Source organism: Electrona antarctica (assembly GCF_951216825.1).
Source record: "Electrona antarctica genome assembly, chromosome: 22".
NCBI classification, from domain to species: domain Eukaryota; kingdom Metazoa; phylum Chordata; class Actinopteri; order Myctophiformes; family Myctophidae; genus Electrona; species Electrona antarctica.
Window position 1 is genome coordinate 9679846 of NC_136805.1, and position 20850 is coordinate 9700695.

Consider the following 20850-nt stretch of genomic DNA (forward strand, 5'->3'; position numbering starts at 1 on the left):
GCGGCCAGCAAACGAAGGCCAGGCGAACAAAGGCGACAGGCGACTTTGTCAAAGTCCGACTTCGTCACTGAACGATAAGCTGTAGCATTGATTAGTGACATATATAGTAGTGTGATAGATATAGTAGTGTATTGTGGTATATGTTTAGTGATCTACAATGTGTTTTCTTCCTATTCCTGTCCTCTCTTCTTCCTGGCGGTCGCACAAACACTGGGTTCCACCCAGATGTCGCGACACAACTAATCTCATCTATCCTACTCTTTCAACTCACGTCGAGCAAGTGGTAACGGGAGGGCTTTGGAATTGCCACTCAGCTGTGGTGGAAGGCAAATCTGCTTTCATCTCAGCCTACGCGTCCTTGCTCTCCCTTGACTTCCTTGCTCTGACTGAGACCTGGATCAGACCAGAAAACACAGCTACGCCCGCGGCTCTGTCAGATGTGTACTCTTTCTCTCACACTCCCAGAGCCGTGCGGACAGGTGGTGGGGTTGGTCTGCTCATTTCCAGAAAATGGAAATACTCTCCTGTTTCACTGTCACTATTCTCTCCTACCTCATTTGAATTTCATGTGGTCACTGTTTCTCATCCAGTCAAGCTCACCATTGCAGCTGTTTATCGCCCACCGGGCCCTGCTGGTGGCTTCCTGGAGGAGCTGGACCATCTAGTCTCCCACTTCCCTGTCGATGGCTCTGGATTCATCCTTCTGGGTGACTTCAACCTCCCGACTGAGAAGCAGCTAGACCCACTACTTTCGTTTCTCGCCGCCTTTGACCTAGTTCTTTCCCCATCTCCTCCTACCCATGAGGCGGGCAACCAACTGGACCTGATCTTCACCAGAGGCTGCTCTATTGCTAACCTGTCTGTCACTCCTCTTTCCAGTGAAAAGGGTAAGAAACTCTCTGATCACTACTTCATGTCCTACTCTCTCTCTCTCTCCTCTCCCCCCTCACAGCCCCTCCCTACCCACATGATTTCCTCACGTCACAATCTTCGCTCACTTTCCTCCACTGATCTTTCCTCTTCTGTTCTCTCTGCTCTCCCTGCCCCTGAATCCTTTGCTCTTCTATCCCCTGATACCGCCACAGATCTTCTTTTCTCTACTCTATCCTCTTCTCTCGACCATCTCTGTCCCCTCACCACCAGGCCTGCACGCCAAACTCCACCTGCCCCCTGGTTGTCGGACTCAGTGCGGACTGAGAGACGGAGCCTGAGAGCGGCTGAGCGCAAATGGAGAAAGGGCAACCTCCCGGAGGACCTTCTCACCTTCCAATCTCTCATTTCTACTTTTTCCTCCTCTCTATCAGCTGCTAAAGCTGCTTTTTTCTGCACTAAAATTCAGGCTTCTGCTTCCAACCCTAAAAAACTCTTTGAAACTTTCTCCTCTCTCCTACAACCACCACCCCCTCCTCCCTCCTCGTCCCTCCTCCCTGACGATTTCGCCAACTTCTTTGACAAGAAGGTGAACGATATCCGATCCTCCTTCCCTCCTCCCCCGGCTGGTGCCCTGCGCACTGCCCACACCCGTCTGCCTGCCACCCCCCCCTCTCTACCTTCATCTACTCCTCTTCCCCCCCCCATCCCCTCTCTATCCCACTTCTCTCCCCTCTCCCCTAACGAGGTCCTTCTCCTTGTTACCTCTAGTCGCCCCACCTCATGCTCTCTGGACCCGGTCCCATCCACTCTGTTGCAGTCTATTGCACCTGAACTTCTTCCCTTCTTAACCCACCTTATTAACACCTCTCTGACATCTGGCTACTTTCCCTCTACTTTCAAGACTGCCAGAGTCACCCCCCTCCTGAAGAAACCGACACTTGACCCCTCTGAGATCAAGAACTACAGACCGGTTTCCCTTCTATCCTTCCTATCTAAAACTCTCGAACGTGCTGTCTTTAAACAACTGTCCTCCTATCTCCACCAGAACAACCTCCTGGACTCCAACCAGTCTGGTTTCAAAGTGGGTCACTCGACAGAGACTGCCCTGCTGGCAGTGACGGAGTCGCTCCATGCCGCTAGAGCGAACTCTCTCTCCTCCGTCCTGATACTCCTGGACCTGTCTGCAGCGTTCGACACGGTGAACCATCAGATCCTCCTCTCCACCCTCGAGGGGATGGGTGTCTCAGGCTCTGCACTCTCCCTGTTTGCATCCTACCTGACGGGTCGCTCCTACCAGGTGATGCTGAGAGGGTCTGTGTCAGAACCACACAGGCTCACAACTGGGGTTCCCCAAGGCTCGGTTCTGGGTCCTCTTCTTTTCTCTCTCTACACTACATCTCTGGGTGCTGTCATCCACTCCCATGGCTTTTCCTACCACTGCTATGCCGATGACACCCAGCTGATCCTCTCATTCCCCCCCTCTGATACCCAAGTGGAGGCACGCATTGCTGCTTGTCTGGCTGACATCTCGGCGTGGATGTCGACAAACCACCTGAAGCTCAACCTGGACAAGACCGAGCTGATGTTCCTCCCGGGGAAGGGCTGTCCGCACCGAGACATGGCCATCACCATTGATAATGCTGTGGTGACCTCAACTCGGACTGCGAAAAATCTGGGTGTGACCCTGGACGATCAACTGACGTTCTCGGCAAACATCGCATCAGTGACAAGGTCCTGCAGATTCCTCCTCTACAACATCAGGAGGATTCGCCCCTTCCTCACGGAGAAGGCAGCCCAGGTGCTCATCCAGGCTCTCGTCATCTCCCGCCTGGACTACTGCAACTCCCTCCTTGCTGGTGCTCCGGCATCTGCCATCAGACCTCTGGAGCTTGTTCAGAAAGCTGCGGCTCGTCTGGTGTTCAACCGCCCCAAGTTCTCCCACACAACCATCCTTCTCCGTTCTCTACACTGGCTCCCCGTAGCGGCCCGCATCCAGTTCAAAACCCTGGTGTTAGCCTATAGGGCAGTGAAAGGAACAGCTCCTTCCTATCTCCGGGCTATGGTCGATGCCTACACCCCTGCCCGACCACTTCGGTCTGCCACCTCGGGGCGACTGATTGCCTCGTCACTCAAGGGTCCTTCTGGCCGATCCACACGGTCACGACTCTTTTCTGTTCTGGCCCCACAGTGGTGGAATGAACTCCCCACTGATGTTAGGACAGCAGAGTCACTGCCCATATTTCGCCGCAGGTTGAAAACCCACCTCTTCAGGAAACACTACCCTTCCTCTCTGCCTGACCTACTTGTTGTTAACTAGTTGTACGAACGCTTGTTTTCTATTGTTGTATTGTTTATTGGATCTTGTTTAGTCGATACACTTAATTGTTTTAGCTCATGCTCATTTGATTTAGCTATTTTGTCTCATCTGGTTAAGGAAATAGGTAGCTGATATATTGCACTTTTACCTTAGCGCTAGGTATACTCTTGGTTGCTTGTTTTTGCAGAAAATGCACTAAAAACTTCTGGTGATTAGTAGTTTTTGTTCCCTACCTATGTTGAATACACTTATTGTAAGTCGCTTTGGATAAAAGCGTCTGCTAAATGACTGTAATGTAATGTAATATACTGCCACGAGAAGGGTCCATTCGGTTGGCTCCACTCTCAGATTATTTATTTATGTTTTTTTTAATGTCGGCAGTGAAATGTCACCATCCTTTCTATGGGGAAAAATGAGTTTACCTCGATCCCTTGTGGTCTCCGGATAGATGGATTTTCAGACGAGTTTTGAAAGAAGCCAGTGATCCACATTTCTAAGGGATGGTGTCAGGGCATTCCACATCCAATGGCATCAAATGTCCATGGCCTAATGCATATCAAAGTGGGGGGTCCTTGAAAAGAATAAAGGTTGAGTATCACCGCACCATGCGCGCTCTCTCCCGTGTCTGGACTCACTTGTCATTTAACCCATTTTGGACGGGAACCCCTTTTGGTGTTTCAAGCATTCTGTTATAAATGGTAAATGGTAAATGGTGCATTTATATAGCGCCTTTATCCAAGGCGCTTTACATAGATTGTGCATTACATTCACCCATTCACACACACATTCATACACCGATTGCAGCGGAAGCCATGCAAGGTACCAACCAGCACATCGGGAGCAATTTTGGGGTTCAGTGTCTTGCCCAAGGACACTTCAACATGTAGACAGGAGGAGCCGGGATTCGAACCGCCGACCCATGGATCATTGGAAGACCTGCTCTACCTCTTGAGCCACAGTACTTTAGCTATTGAAAAATAGCAGATCTACAAGCTCATAGCACGCCACCGAGTGGCGCGCTACGAACTTGTAAGTCTGCTATTTTTTGAAAAATCGTAAAAATGCAGCACAAATCTTTGAATAGCTATATATTCTTTCAGAGCGAACGTTTTTTTTATGTCGACGTCAGGCCTAAAGGGGTTAATCATTCTCGTGACGTCACTCGGGCAGCTCTGCACTCTGCATTACTTGCTCTGGCATGCTAATCTAACCCAGCCAACGACTTTGAGTTGACCGCAGTGGTGGGACAAGCAATACGTTTCTTTACTTAAGTAAAAGTATCAATACTGCAAATGTAGAAACACTGCAGTAAAAGGTCTGGTAATCAAAATTAAAGTACCAAATAAGTGAGGTATACCATTAAGTTAACCCATTTTGACCTGGGAACCATTCTATAAATGTCTTCTAAATTCTGACAGTTTTCTGAAAAAGCTATGTTTCTATGTCAGTCAATTTTTCGATTTTTCAAAAATAGCAGACCTACAAGCTCGTAGCGCGCCACTCGGTGGCGCGATATGAGCTTGTAGATCTGCTATTTTTCAATAGCTAAAGCATAACATAATGCTAACACCAAAAGGGGTTCCCGCCCAAAATGTGTTAAAGTACAATAGTAAGTATTGACATCAAAATAGACTTAAAATACCAAAAGTATAAAGGTACTTATTATGCAGAATGTCCCGTTTCAACAAGGTATCATGTATAAAATGTATTCAAATCTTTTTGAAAACAGCAGATCTACCAGCTCACAATCACGTCGTGATGCACGTGAGCTTGTAGATCGGCTATTTTCAAATAACCTAAGTTTAAAATAAGGCTGAAGTGGTTAATGTACTGTATATGTTTTGTAATAATACTTCAATTCTTACCAGGACTTTGTTGTGTGCACTGTGTGGACAGACCACTGAGACGCATCGCAGCCTGATTTAGGCGATTTGGTTTAACCCATTTTGGGCGGGAACCCCTTTTGGTGTTAGCATTATGTTATGCTTTAGCTATTGAAAAATAGCAGATCTACAAGCTCATAGCGCGCCACCGAGTGGCGCGCTACGAGCTTGTAGGTCTGCTATTTTTGAAAAATCGAAGAACGACTGATACATAGCTTTTTCAGAAAACTGTCAGGATGTAGAAGACATTTTTAGAATCTGATCTCAGGTCAATTTGGTTTAAGTATCATTGTTTTTATGACATTGCTTTGGCACGGTTGGGAGGCTGTAATGACTCTGACATTTTCTTGTGCCGCGTGTCGAACTGGACAGAGTCGCGGTCGGTCTACCATGACACAGCAGACCGGGAGTTCCTCAAAGTACCCTGACCTCAACCTTTAAGAAAAGACGATGGAACTTTTTAGGGGGCGAACTGAGGTTGTGCAGGAGTTTTACATGGATTAAAGAACGAGTTGTTAATTAATCAGAATTATCAATTTAGTCAATTATAGCTATCGGATATTTGCATTTCATTCACAATTTGTGTCCTCACTTTTGTCTTGTTTGTTTGTGGCGACTGTGGCTCAAGAGGTAGAGCAGGTCGTCCAATGATCCATGGGTCGGTGGTTCGAATCCCGGCTCCTCCTGTCTACATGTCGAAGTGTCCTTGGGCAAGACACTGAACCCCAAATTGCTCCCGAAGTGCTGGTTGGTACCTTGCATGGCTTCCGCCGCAATCGGTGTATGAATGGGTGAATGTAATGCACAATCTATGTAAAGCGCCTTGGATAAAGGCGCTATATAAATGCACCATTTACCATTTGTTTATATGCAATTTTTGTGTTTACACAAATGCTCAAAGCTGGCCATTCATTGTCAATGGCATTCAATGTTTGTGTTAGATTTACACAAACCCTCAAATCTGGGGGCTAGTGCCCCTCAAAAAATTGCAATGGATTAGAAAAATCACACCATAGTGTGAAGTGAGGGGCGCTAATATCACCATACATCATCTCATTCTGGCCGATCTCAATTTGCGTCTTCACTTTTTGTCCTCAATACGTACTTTGCTCAGCCAATCAAATCATCGCTATGGTGTAGGCTACACACAAACACAAAGCTGGGCATACGAGGGGCTAGCGCCCCTCAATAATCACAAACATTTTGACAACGCAAATCTTCTCGACCTGAGCCATGGCTCAGTGGTCCAGGCACCTTGGCTGGTAATCCAGTCTGGCAGTGTGCCGCGGGTTTGACTCCCTATCCCGACAGCCTTTACTGCATGTCTTCCCCCCATCTCTCTCCCCATTTCCTGTCAGCCTACTGCCTGTCCCTCCATAAAATATATAAAATAAAGGCGAAAGCCACAAAAAAAAAAATCTTCTCTTATGTGTGTGTGTGTGGGGGGGGGTGTCCCACTCCCTGGCAGAACACCATGAAAGCCAGATACGTATCACTCCGGGCCGGGTCCCCCAATCTGACAGGAAAATGTTTGAGAACCAATGGTCTATCTATTCTACGCCATTACATCTCTTCACCTCCACCCCCATCACGCCTCCATGCCTCCATCAGTACATTTCTCTCAAACTCCCTGTCACCACCATCCCCATGGTGGCCTGTATCACTCTCCCCCTTCACCCAGCTCTCCTCTCTCTCTCTCCCTCTCCCCCTCTGCCCTGCCTCTTTAGATTTATCGCCTGTGTACCTCTCGCTCTTGTAAACTCGCGGGCCCGGGCCCGCCCGCCCGCCCGCCCGGTCGCTGAGCTGAGGGGGAGCTGCATGCGGGAGAGATGTCGCTCCGTTCTGAATGAGGTGACACCCCGGGAGCGGCCCGCCGCTGACGCGAGGTCAGGCGGCGCAGAATGAGATGCCACATGCACACTTGCTCCGTCTATATGACACGCACAAATGTGCACCCACACATCGCACACACGCGCCTCCCCACACCACACCACCTCTCTCTCTGTGTGTGTGTGTGTGTGTGTGTGTGTGTGTGTGTGTGTGTGTGTGTGTGTGTGTGTGTGTGTGTGTGTGTGTGTGTGTGTGTGTGTGTGTGTGTGTGTGTGTGTGTGTGTGTGTGTGTCTAGAAACGCTTGCATTTGCTGAGACTCCTGTCTGTGTCCCATGCAGCCTCTGACATGTCATTAAATCCAGGGGGGGGAGGAGAGACAAATCTTTCTTCTTGACACAAGGTGGGTTCCAAACCCCCGCAAACCCAGGATAACATTTAGGGCTGGACAGGATGACAGATTCTGGTGATTCTGTGTATGGTATATCCCTCTCAATCTCAATGTATGTCTGAATAGAGGTATACATACAGATTTGTGCTTGAGTAAGAGTTCAAAAAGGTATAGGTATGGGCCTTATTGTCAACAAGTGTAATGCTTTATGGTGTCATCCACTCACAGTTAACAGTTGTTGTATTGAGTTGTACTTGAAATGTACTGTAATTCTGAAAACTGTTAATAAATCAATCAATCAATAGCCTACTGGCATCATCAGCATTACAGTATACCAAAGTAAAGTATAGGCTATTCTGATTTTTCAACATTTGTCGGACAAAAAAACAACAGATGTACGTGTTGTGAGCTTGCATATTGGCTATCTTCTAAGTGGTTGATGTAGGTTTTGTATTCATATATTTTCCTCTAGGAAATATTACATACATTTTTCTCTTACGTACAGTACTTGAGTAAATGTACTCGGTTACTTTCGACCACTGTATGAATAGTATCTCAAATGTGCGTGCGTGCGTGCGTGCGTGCGTGCGTGCGTGCGTGCGTATACATGCGTGTGGCGGGGCACGTCTGTTGAGTTGAGTGTGCATGATCTACTGTAGTCGATGAGTGGACGCGACGGAGCTCTGCATATTGGGTGCGTCTGCGCGTGCATACTGCATACGACAGCCCCGTCAAGGACATGGCGACGAGGCGAGGACCCCCCTGTCACACACAGGGACAGAGGTCCGCCGTAATGAGCTGTCCTCCCTGGGCAGAACGACAGCCGTGCTGCTGTCAACCCCCCTGTCCACCCTCCCCCCACCCTACCACCCAAACTATTTACTGTCCAGGCAGCAACTCACATTTGCAAGCACATGAGCATGTGCATTATTAACATGCATTAGTGTTGATTGATCGTCGTCGGCTAAAAGTAACTATTTTCACACTGATGAAAACTAAATATAAACTAAGCTAAAATGACTAGACTATAAGACTAAATATAGACAATTTGTCAAAAAAATAAAAAAATAAAAGAAACTATAGACTAAAATGTCAGGGAGGGACTAGTGTAGAAGAGGTCCAGTAGTCAGTTTATGTTTGGTTGTGTTGCGCTCTGAAAATATCAGATCTACAAGCTATTTTCAGCATGCAACCAAGTGTAAAATCTGCCATTACGACGCCATCAAGGCCCGCCGCAAAATATGTTTTAGTCGACAAAACAAACTGTAGATTTAGTCGACTAAAACTAGACAAACATTTAAATTGAAACGTTTCAGATTACTAAAAACGTTCATTCAAAATCAGTCATTCAAAAGAACTATGACTAAAACTAAATCAAAATGTGTCGTCTAAATTAACACTGTCACTGACATGAATGCATGGGTACATGCACGCACACGCACACACTATAAACACGCACGCACAATGCATGCATGCATGCATGCACATACTGTACACATACTGTACATGCACATTATGCATGCATGCTGAGCACACACACACACACACACACACACACACACACACACACACACACACACACACACACACACACACACACACACACACACACACACACACACACACACACACACAGCCGTCCATGATGAGCACCTCGACCAAAAGCATCAATACTGCAATGTGGAGATATACTATCAAAAGGTACTTAAACCATTCTGGACGGGAACCCCTTTTGGTGTTTTTATAGTATCATGTTATACATTAGCTATTGAAAAATAGCAGATCTACAAGCTCATAGCGCGGCACCGAGTGCCGCGCTATGAGCTTGTAGGTCTGCTATTTTTGAAAAATCGTGAAAATGCGTGGCACAAATCTATGAATACTGTATATATTCTTTCAGAGTGAGTTTTTAACTCAAATCTTTGCCTCCACGGGGGTTCCTGAAACAACATTATTTTCAGATGGGGGTCGGCGGCCAATTACATATAATTTTTGGGGTCCTTGACATGAAATAGGTTGAGAACCACTGATATAGAAACATAGGTTTTTCAGCGGCCAATTACATATCATGTTTGGGGTCCTTGACATGAAATAAGTTGAGAACCACTGATATAGAAACATAGGTTTTTCAGAAAACTGTCAAGATTTAGAAGAATGTTTTTAGAATCGTCCTCAGGTCTAAAATGGGTTTTAAAGTATCATAAGTAGAAAGTCCTCATTTTGCAGAATGTCCCATTTCACAAGTTTTCAAATGTATAAAATGTATTAAAAAAAAGTATTTTGAAAATAGCAGATCTACAAGCTCGCAATGCATTGCGTCACATTGTGGACAGTTTTGCTTGTAGATTGCTTGTAGATCGCTTATTTCAAAAAGGCCGAAATGTATATACTGTACAGTAGGGCTGAAGTGGTACAATTGTTTTTGTAATAATAATCCAAATCTACAAATTAAAGTAACTAACATTTCAAATCGTTGTAGTGGTGCATAAAAGTACAATATTTGTCTCTGAGATGTAGTGGAGTAGAAATAGAAGTAAAGGTATTTGAAATTTGGAAATAAAGTAAAAGAAAATTCAAAATGTTACTTAAGTACTACAGTACTTGAGTACATGTACTTTGCACCACTGTCGGAGTGTCGGCTATGGTGTGTGACACTGTCGTGCGACAAAGTATAATTCAGGCTTATGCATGTCTGGCCAACTGCTGTCCCACTCAACTTGTTCCATTTGTTTTGATCGATACGCGGAATGTGATCCAAGGTCGGCCCAATTCCTTCCCCTGACAAACAAGGAGTCTGGGTGTAGAGTGTCCAGGCATCAATAGAGTGCTGTATGTATGCAAAGCATTTGGTTCTGCTTGCCTGGGGGTGCTTATCGCCTACAAGCAGAACTCTTTTTCTCTGAGCAATAATCAAACCCACGCCTATTTGACCCTTCCCACAATAGCTTCTCTCATGAGACAAGGGGGACACGCAGATCTGTGACACACACACACACACACACACACACACACACACATGCGCGCGCGCCACAACTTATGCCCTTGGCAATGAATTAGAGCTTTTATACGTAACATCGTGTGAACCCGACTGTAAAGTATATGCTGATAATTCCAATAGCATAGTCTGAGAGGAAAAAAAACACTCTCACGCACGCACGCACGCACGCACGCACACACACACACACACGGCAATGAATTAGTGCTTTTATACGTATAACATTGTGTGAACCTGACTGTGTACTGTAAAGTATATGCTGATAATTCCAATAGCACAGCTGAGAGGGAAAAAAACACTCTCGCACGTACGCACGCACACAAGCTCGCACGCACGCACGCACGCACACACGCACACAGTGTGTGTCACTGTGACACTGTGCCACTCGGTGATAGCAGGAACAGTAGTGGCTTGCATCACTCCAGCCCCTGCAAATCAATTTCCACGTCGTGTAGGAGAGCCAGTGTTGCCTGGCAATGGCTTATCGACAGTCCTCCTATTTAACTTGGCCATGCAGGCCAGGCAGCTCCCTCTCTATACTCTACACATTCCCACTGTCGCAGTCCTCTGTTACACGATCCGTCTGCGTACAGTGCGACACCTTCACTGTTGTGGCACTCGACTTCACAATGTTTAGGCATTTAGCAGGTCTACGGTCTTATGCAGAGCACGGTTGTTTTTGGCAGCAAATTTAGATTTGAGTTTTAGTCACATTTTAGTCACCTGGAATATCTTAGTCTGGTCTAGTTTTAGTGTAAAAACAGTCATTACAACGGCATCAAGGCCTGCCAAAACACATTTTAGTCGACTAAATCAACTGTAGATTTAGTCGACTAAAATGTGTTTTGGCAGGCCTTGATGCCGTTGTAATGACTGTTTTTACACTTGCTGAAAATAGCTGATCTACAAGCTCAGAATGCGTCGCAGCGCTTGTAGATCTGCTATTTTCAGCATGCAACCAAGTGTAAAATGACTTATACTGGATCTCTTGTCCACTAGTCCCTTCCTAACATTTTAGTCTAGTTTTTGTTTGTTGACGAAATTGTCAGTATATTTAGTCTTAGTTTCAGTCATCATAGCTTAGTTTTCATTTAGTTTCCATTTAGTTTTCGTAAGGTAGTCGACGAACATTTTTTGTTTTAGTCGACGAAAACAACACTGATGCGACTATACCAATAAGCAGCCATGGTAACAAATAAGCATACATCAAATGCAGAGAGAAGCAGAAGTGCAGAAGTGCCTCACTAAGCAGTGTGGTGCCTCACTAAACTAAGATCACTAGTACTAGTAAGTACTAGTACTGTAAGTCAATAACTTAGCATCAGTCTAAACTATAAGAAATACTATCAACATACAAATCTGGCACATTGAAACTATATACAGCTGAGCACGTTCCGGGAGGCCGCAATCAAGTTTTGATATGACTGAGGCTTGGATAATGAGCTGGGCTGACTCCTCGGTGAGGAAGGGTCTAATCCTTTGAATGTTATATAAGTATAATATTATACGTTTTTCGGCCCTAGAAACATACCCTACTTTATCACAAATTAATGGAACCATAATGTACTAAACGCATATCATGAGGATTTAAAAAAAATACTTGAAACTAGCGATTCAAAACATAAACAAGTGGGCGGGAGTACGGCACTGGAGCAAAATCAGACAGTTAAACAGGGTGAAGGTAAAAACAAAACAAAAACGTTTCGATGTAAGTACAACATCTTCGTCAGGTCATGGAATGAAGACAGCTATCCCATGATGAAGGCGGCGAGCCGCGGGGAAGAAGTGGCCGTCCGAATGGTCACTGGGTAGGAGGTTAAGCACAAGGGGGTTCCACCACCGCGCCTCAAACCTGTTGTTGTCCGAGTTTGCTCCAGTGCCTTCCTCCCTCCTGCTACCCGTCCTGCTCCTGAGATGCACCGGACCAGACTTGAGGTGTGGTGGAACCCCCTTGTGCTTATAGCTTAAGTGTTTCTGAAAATGTTTACTAAAAAGGTAATAAAATCAAGTGTAAAGTCTGGCCAAAAGCCCAAAACCTCATTCACTTTTGGGTATTGAGAGTATAATTTTCCTTGCAGCCTGCACTGCCCTGCAGAAGGTGAGACAGCAACATCTGCTGGGCAATTAATAGGAACTGCATTTCTTACTGTTAAGAGAACCCAGAAATGGGCTTTAATTCCAGCATCGATTCCTTGGCCCTTGGTGTAAATCCTATAGAATCAAGTGTGACCGCTGAAATGTGAGCTTTGAACGAGAGCTGACTGTCCAGGACAACACCAAGGCCCTTGGCCGTTAATTGGAACCGAAACCGACAGGGAGTTTTCTGTGGCAGTGCAGGTTCCCAAACTGGGGGTCGGGACCTCCAGGGGGTCCCCAAATTATTTTTGGTGGTCCGTAGATGATTAGATTAATGTGCAATATTGTTTTCTCACTCAACAGTAAACAAACAAAAAATAGGTCCTACTCAGACAGGGGTCAAAGGTCGTACTCAAACGGACATATAGGGACAGACGTAGCTGTTCATAGGAGACAGTGTTCCCACCGCCACCGCTCAAAAATGCAAGGAATACATTACATTTCCCTCCTGTGTTAACTGTGCATAGCTGAATAGGATGGGCCAGGTCTACGCTCCTGTATTTTAATATCAGGTGTTTAGTTGGAGAGCCAGATATTTCCTGAGGTGGTACTTTGGGTATAAACCGGGCTAAATTGTCAAATATTATGTGAAAAGAGGGGAACATTATGGCCGATCTACAAGCTGCGTTGTGAGCTTGTAGTTCGGCTACTTTCACAAAATGTATCTGTGGAACCAAGTCAAACAATATGCAATGCTTATGCTACAATACCAAGTGCTTGACAGGGTGGGGGTCACCAATTCAAATATGATTATTTTGTGTGGTCAACACTGTTGTGACGTAAAGAGAGTTGAGCCAGAAGGCAAAGCTCTCTGTCTACCGAGCAATCTTCGTTCCTACTCTCACCTATGGTCATGAAGTGTGGGTCATGACCGTAAGAATAAGGTTGCGAATACAAGCGGGCCGAAATTAGTTTTCTTCGACGGGTGGCTGGCATCTCCCTTAGAGATAGGGTGAGAAGTTCAGTCAAGTTCAGTCACACGAGAGAGACTCGGAGTAGAACCGCTGCTCCTTCGCCTGGAAAGGAGCCAGCTTAGGTGGTTCGGGCATCTGGTTAGGATGCCTCTCGGGCCTCTCCCTAGGGAGGTCCTCGACGCACGTCCCACTGGAAGGAGACCCCGGGGCAGACCAAAGCGCAGTTGGAGGAAACACATCGACTCACTGGCCTTGGAACGCCTCGGAATCCCCCAGGAGGAAGTCACTAATGTTGCTCTGGAGAGGGAAGTCTGGAGCACTCTGGTGGAGCTGTTGCCCCTGCGACCCGACTACGGATAAGCGGTTGAAGATGGATGGATGGATGAATGGGTGGTCACAACGTTAAGAGTTTGGTAACCCTTGGTCTATGGAAATAGCGAATATGATAATAGTTAGATCCGGACAGTACTTACCTGGGCAGAAGCGAAGCTTAATTGGTCATATATGGGGCCAGCTTAGGTGGTAAGAAGTCATCCACTGTGAGATGTCAGCCAGCCAGACGCTCTTCCACCTGAGTGGCAGAAACAGAGAAACAGTTGAGTGTCATCATCGCCAATGAGATGGGAAGGAAAATCACATGCAGAGCACGAGAGCAGTGACTAGTTCTGTTCTGCTTTTTTTAATTCATAAATTAAATCTACTAAAATCGCCACATAATAATAATAATAGTGTCTTAAGGTTAAATACCACAAGTACCAATCCATAGGAGCCAGTGTATAGAGGAAACAATATTTAACCACTTCCATCCTGGCATCCCTATTTTGGGCATTTCATTATTGGCGACATAAATTAGCCGAAATTTCCAAAACCTTTGTCAACTATATAGCAGTGTGTTGTGAGTTGTGACGTGAGCTTCAATGTAGATCTGCTACTTTCACTGTTTGTAAAAATGTTAAAGGTATATTCAGTGATTTGACTTAATTCAAATATCACTTATTTTTTCTGGATAATCCTCCCTACTATAGAGTGTGCGGACCATATAAGGAGTTCCTCCCTGTCCCCAGTGAGCCCCTGGGGTCAAAAAACCCTAGTTTCAGTTTTGGTGGCGGGTGGCAAAGCCTTCATCCAATCAGGATGAGAGGGGCCTTCCTCCAATCATGATCGAGTGGGGGCGGGCCTTGGTGCACATGCTGTTGGCCTGTTGCACTTCCCCCCACTGTAGAGCGTGCATGTGCACATTTTGTTACCGGGGCGGACTGGGTGGTTTTCCAAATCACCCAAATCACTGAATGCTCCTTTAAAGTATATAGGGGGCTGCTCCCCTCATTGATTGTTCATCATTTATCAGTCATGGCTGTGGAAGATTTGTCAAATAACAATATTGATTCCTGATTCCCCCAAAAAAAATACTTCTTGATTTCTCCCCTAGTTTTGGCATGCATTGTCAACAAACAAAAAAGGGGGGAGAAAGAAAAAGGCTCCTCACCAGAAATAAACATCGCCATCTAGTGACAACCATTGCAATAGCTAGACTGATGCCTGCAGATACTTGGCTGTGTGTCGGTGTCACAAATATACAGGTAGCTGATCTACAAGCTCACAAGGCATTACTGGCACAATGCATTGTGAGCTTGTACATCGGCTATTCTATTCCCTACGAATCAGGGGTGACTGACTGTGGGGGTGAACCTGGGAGGAGAATCTCATGTCTGAAACCAATTAACGCATTCTGGGCGGGAACCCCTTTAGGTGTTAGCATTATGTTATGCTTTAGCTATTGAAAAATAGCAGCAAGCTCGTAGCGCGCCACCGAGTGGCGCGCTACGAGCTTGTAGGTCTGGTATTTTTTGAAAAATCGAAGAACGACTGACATAGAAACATAGCTTTTTCAGAAAACTGTCAGGATGTAGAAGACATTTTTAGAATCTGATCTCCTTCAGATTGTTCACCGTGAGATATCATCATCTCTGCCGTCTAATCCCAAATTATCTTATTCCACTTTATCCGACAGACAGACAAACAGACACAACAGTACCATGAAACACGCACATGCACACGCACACGCACACACACACACACACACACACACACACACACACACACACACACACACACACACACACACACACACACACACACACACGCACACACGCACACACGCACACACGCACACACGCACACACACAGTAAAGAACATCTAGCTAGGATCAATAGTTTTCTGGGCCTGTAGCCAGAAACACTTGTATTCTCACAGTAGCCTACACTCAGTCGCTCTGTCACTTTACTCATGTTAACAGAAAGATTTACAGTAGTTGGTTACGCTGCACTTTCTTATTAGACAGAAGGGTCTCTCACTCACTCACGGCATCAAACAATTTCCACTACCTTTTCTGACTTATTCTGCATCCCCTCTTCTTGGAAAGTCCTCACAGAATCTCATCGCCGCCTCGCTTGGGATGAGAACAAAGGCATCATATCAGCACTTTTAACAAACGTGTGCGTGTGATGTTTTTCTCTTTTCTTGTTCTTTGTTTCGACTCACTGTATGTCTGTAACAGAGAGACTGCATGGTGAGAGGAGTGTAGCAGAAAAAGGTTCAAACAGCAAGATTGAAAAAGCTTTTTTTTCTTCCTTTTTTTTTTGCTTGTGAGGATAATGATGTGGCCTCTGTCGCAGAGAAAGAGCATAAGACGGTAGACTTTCAGCAAAGGAAACATGTCTCTGGTTTATTGCTTGCCTGCAGGCATGTGGAATTAGAGAGGCCATACTGTAGAATGATCTACACTTTCTCTGTGCCGGCAAAATGGAAAACAACAACAACAACAGCAGAAATAACCCGGTTGACATGGATATATTTAGAGTGTGGTATTTATCCAGTCCCCAAACAGATAAGCCACCATCTAACTTCACAGAATTTTGAGATCCGCGGCAGAGCGGTAAATCTCTGGAGCATTGTCCTTGGGAAGAATGACAGGTTCCTCCTACATTTCATCTTTTGAAATTAGGAATGCATTATTACTGGATTGATAATTGTGCCGGCTGTCTGGATATATTAGCCCATTTTGGGCGGGCACCCCTTCTGGTGTTGAATTTTTTTTTTTTTTGATTTTTCAAAAATAGCAGACCTACAAGCTCGTAGCGCGCCACTCGGTGGCACGCTATGAGCTTGTAGATCTGCTATTTTTGAAAAATCGTGAAAATGTGGCACAAACCTTGGAATATAGTCGTCAGGCCTAAATGGGTTAAGTTATGCCAGTTCTCCACATTCTCACCGGGTTTCCACATTGAATGGCTTCTACTGAAAAAGAATTAATTTCATCAAATTAATGAGACATTGCCTTATTGGCCGAGAATTCATCTCTGAGGGGACTTGGACTGGGGGTTATCTCAAATTCACCCATTTGAGAAATTTAATGACTCCTTACTTCGGGGACAAAGACATGATTTATAGTGCTTATTTTCCCTTCACAATAAGCTTCCACTGCAGCATCGGAATAAAAATCACTCCCTGTCCAGCCCTGTCCAAAGCTCCGGCAGCCCAGAATTCATTTGTGTTCCCCATTAGTAATCCAATTACGCAAACTGGCTCCTGCCACCAACGTAGCTGATCGTTTTTTAATCACATCATGCCTTTCAACTCGTTCATTTGTTTGTTTTTAATCGTCCAGAAATTTGGTCACGGGGAGGACAGAGGAATGACACTGGGCTAATAACACAGCGAATGACGAATCAACAGCCCAGATGCCACGTACGGTCGTACGCCACTGCTGGAATCCAGTCTGCACTGAACTCCTCCATTCATTCATGCTGCAGCCATGCCAGTGCATGGCTGCAAGACATCTCTATTTAATCCATTTTGGGCGGGAACCCCTTTTGGTGTTAGCATTATGTTATGCTTTAGCTATTGAAAAATAGCAGATCTACAAGCTCGTAGCGCGCCACCGAGTGGCGCACTACGAGCTTGTAGGTCTGCTATTTTTGAAAAATCGTGAAAATGTGGTGCAAATTTGGAATATATATATTTTTTCTTAACGTTTTTAAGTCAAATCTTTGCTTCTGGGGAGGTCCCTGGAACAACATATTTTCAGATGGGGGTCGGCGGCCAATTACATATCATTTTTGGGGTCCTTGACATGAAATATTGAGAACCACTGATAGGTATTTCAGAAAACTGTCAGGACTTAGAAGACATTTTTTAAATTTCGATGTCAGGCCTAAATGGGTTAATCACAGGGCATATCCCTGCGGGCCGCACACGATATGAACGGTTATCGACACGCTACGGGTCGATGGTTAGGACCACCAGTGGCAGTATAGGGCTACCGTATACAAACAAGCTAAAGCAGCCAAAGCACTGGCGCTGTGAGGAAGCCAGTCTCCACTCAATTAAGGAGTCGAGACTTAACATTCTGTTGGCGTGGGAGTCAATAACCCGCAGACCCCTTGGGTTTTTAGGCAGCGAAACTGTGGGAAATGTTGACAAACAGCTAATCAGTTAACCCATTTTGGACGATGGAGGCTTCTAAATCCTAACATTTTTCTGAAAAACCCATGTTTCTATGTCAGTGGTGCTCAACCTTTTTCATGTCAAGGACCCCCAGAATTATCTCTATTGGGCCACGGACCCCCATCTCAAAATATGTAGTTCCAGGCACCCCCCCAGAAGCAAATGTTTTAGTTAAAAATGTTCGCTCTGAAATATATATTCAATGATTTGCGCCACATTTTAACGATTTTTCAAAAATAGCAGACCTACAAGCTCGTAGCGCGCCACTCGGTGGCGCGCTATGAGCTTGTAGATCTGCTATTTTTCAATGGCTAAAGCATAACATAATGCTAACACCAAAAGGGGTTCCCGCCCAAAATGGGTTAAAGGTGAGATGAAGTAAAGCTCACATGCGTATCAACCGACTCAGACGAGAGTCCACCATGTGTAACTGCTGTGTGGAAGATAAGAGAAATCTCATCTTCCTGACCAATCTGCCGGCATCTCTCTCTCTCTCTCTCTCTCTCTCTCATCTCTCTCATCTCTCTCATCTCTCTCCGGCATATCTCTCTCCTCTCATCTCCTCTATATTTCATCTCTGTAGGCAGTATATATCTCCACACTCCATATCAAGGCATGCAGCTAAAATACTTGGCATGATGATGTAAAAAGAAAATCTAGGCTACAGCTTTTCACTGAAGTATTATAATGACACTAATGGGTCCATTTGGTTCAATTTGAGTTAACTATACTGTACATGGGCCCTAGCATCCCTGTTCTGGGCATGTCATAATAGTTGAACTTTCTTCAACAATAGAGGGGACGAAGTTAAGTACAGCATATAGGGGTTAATCACATGAAACCTGGCACCCCTCCCTAATATTCTGTGGGCAAACCTTCAGTGAAAAGAGCAAATCTACAAGCTCACAACACGACAATACAACTCATCCGTGAGCCTGTAGATTGGCTATTTTCGTCAAAGAGATTTGGCGTAGAGTGGGGGGGGGGAAAGGAATGGACCAAGTACATAGAGCTCTGGGGGACCTCGGTCAACAAATATAGGGTTTAACGCATTTCGACCTGATACCAGAATCAGATTATACAAATGTCTTCTAAATCATGATAGTTTTCAGAAAAAACATGCGTTTCTATATCAGTTGTTCTCAACCATTTCATGTCAAGGACCCCCAGAATTATATGTAATTGGCCGCCGGACGCCCATCTGAAAATATGTAGTTCCAGACACTCCCCCCCAGAAGCAAAGATTTGAGTTAAAAAACGTTTGCTCTGAAAGAATATATATTTTCACGATTTTTCAAAAATAGCAGACCTACAAGCTCGTAGAGCTTGTAGATCTGATATTTTTAAATAGCTAAAGCATAACATAATGCTTATAAAACACCAAAAAGGGTTCCCGCCCCAAAATGGGTTAAAGTGGTTGAGTGGTAAAAATGAACACTGCAGACTTTGCTGTGTGTAGTCATCACAGTTTGACCAGTCTTTCCTGGAAAGGGCAGCCAGTAAAGAGTCTTTACTGTCTTTACTAAAGACACAAATACATCACGTTTGTCTTGTGTGGCGAGATCACACATAGTAGGCCTACACACATCACGCTGAGGAGAACAAATAAGCAGCGATAGTCATCAACTCGCTGTCACTTAGAATTAATCCCACCGGCTGTATTATGACACACACACGCAGTATAACCCATTCTGGGCGGGAACCCCTTTAGGTGTTTTAAAGCATTATGTTATACTTTAGCTATTGAAAAATAGCAGATCTACAAGCTCATAGCGCGCCACCGAGTGGCGCGCTACGAGCTTGTAGGTCTGCTATTTTTGAAAAATCGTGAATGCAGCACAAATCTTTGAATATATATTTTTTCAGAATACTTTTTTATTTATTTTTTCGACGTCAGACCTAAATGGTATAATCCTGAGTGTTCATTTTAACACGTACATCTGTACGTGTTAATTTAACACACAAGGGTCCATTTGGTTCCATTCTGTACACACTCTCAATGTTAAATATAATGCTCGGGATTTCAGTATGACTTTGCACACATCTAGGGTACATTACCAGTGATGGAAAAAGTATACTCACTTTTTTTCTTTTTTTAAGTAAAAGTATCAATACTGCAATATAGAAATAGTAAAAGTACGGAATCCCGGAATGTATACTTGAGTAAAAAGTGCAAAAGTATTGGCATCAAAATGTAGTTAAAGTACCAAAAGTAAAAGTAGGCTACTCATTATGCAGAATGTCCCGTTTCAAGTTTTCAAATGTATACAAATCTATTGAAAATAGCAGATCTACAAGCTACATGCAATGTGTCACATCGCGACGCATTGTGAGCTTGTAGATCTTGCCTATTTTCAAATGACCAATTTTATCCGTGTATCTTGCGTTCAGTCAATATTCTGTCTGGTCTGGTGTCCCAAAATTGAAAATCGATATATATTATTATATTATTATGTATAATATTGTACATATTATTGTACAATATCAGCTTTTTAACTAGAAGGATGGAAAACGAAAGTGGTTAGTGTATGTTTTGAAATAATAATCAAAATCTACAAAGTAACCATAGTAACTAAGGTTTTCAAAGTGGCGTAAAAGTACAATATTTGCCTCTGAGATGTATAGTGGAGTAGAAGTAAGAGTACTGGAAATCGTAAAGTACAAATACCTCAACATTGTACTTAAGTACAGTAAATGCACTTAGTGACTTTCCGCCACTCTACATCACACTTTACAGTCTGTATAGTAATATAATATTGTGCTCTTAGGGCTGTGTTGGATGTGCTGAACATTTGATATGGCGCAAAGGAAACACACGCCCACACACTTGCATATAAATATAGGTCAGTGCATACACTGTTGAATACGGACTGTTAATTTAACTCCAAGGGTGTCAAAATGGACCCGAAAGGTTCCAAATGCATCCGAAAGCGTCCGTTTTTTTTACATTTACATTCATTCTCATACACAGACACTCACACATTCCCATATATTATGCACATGCGT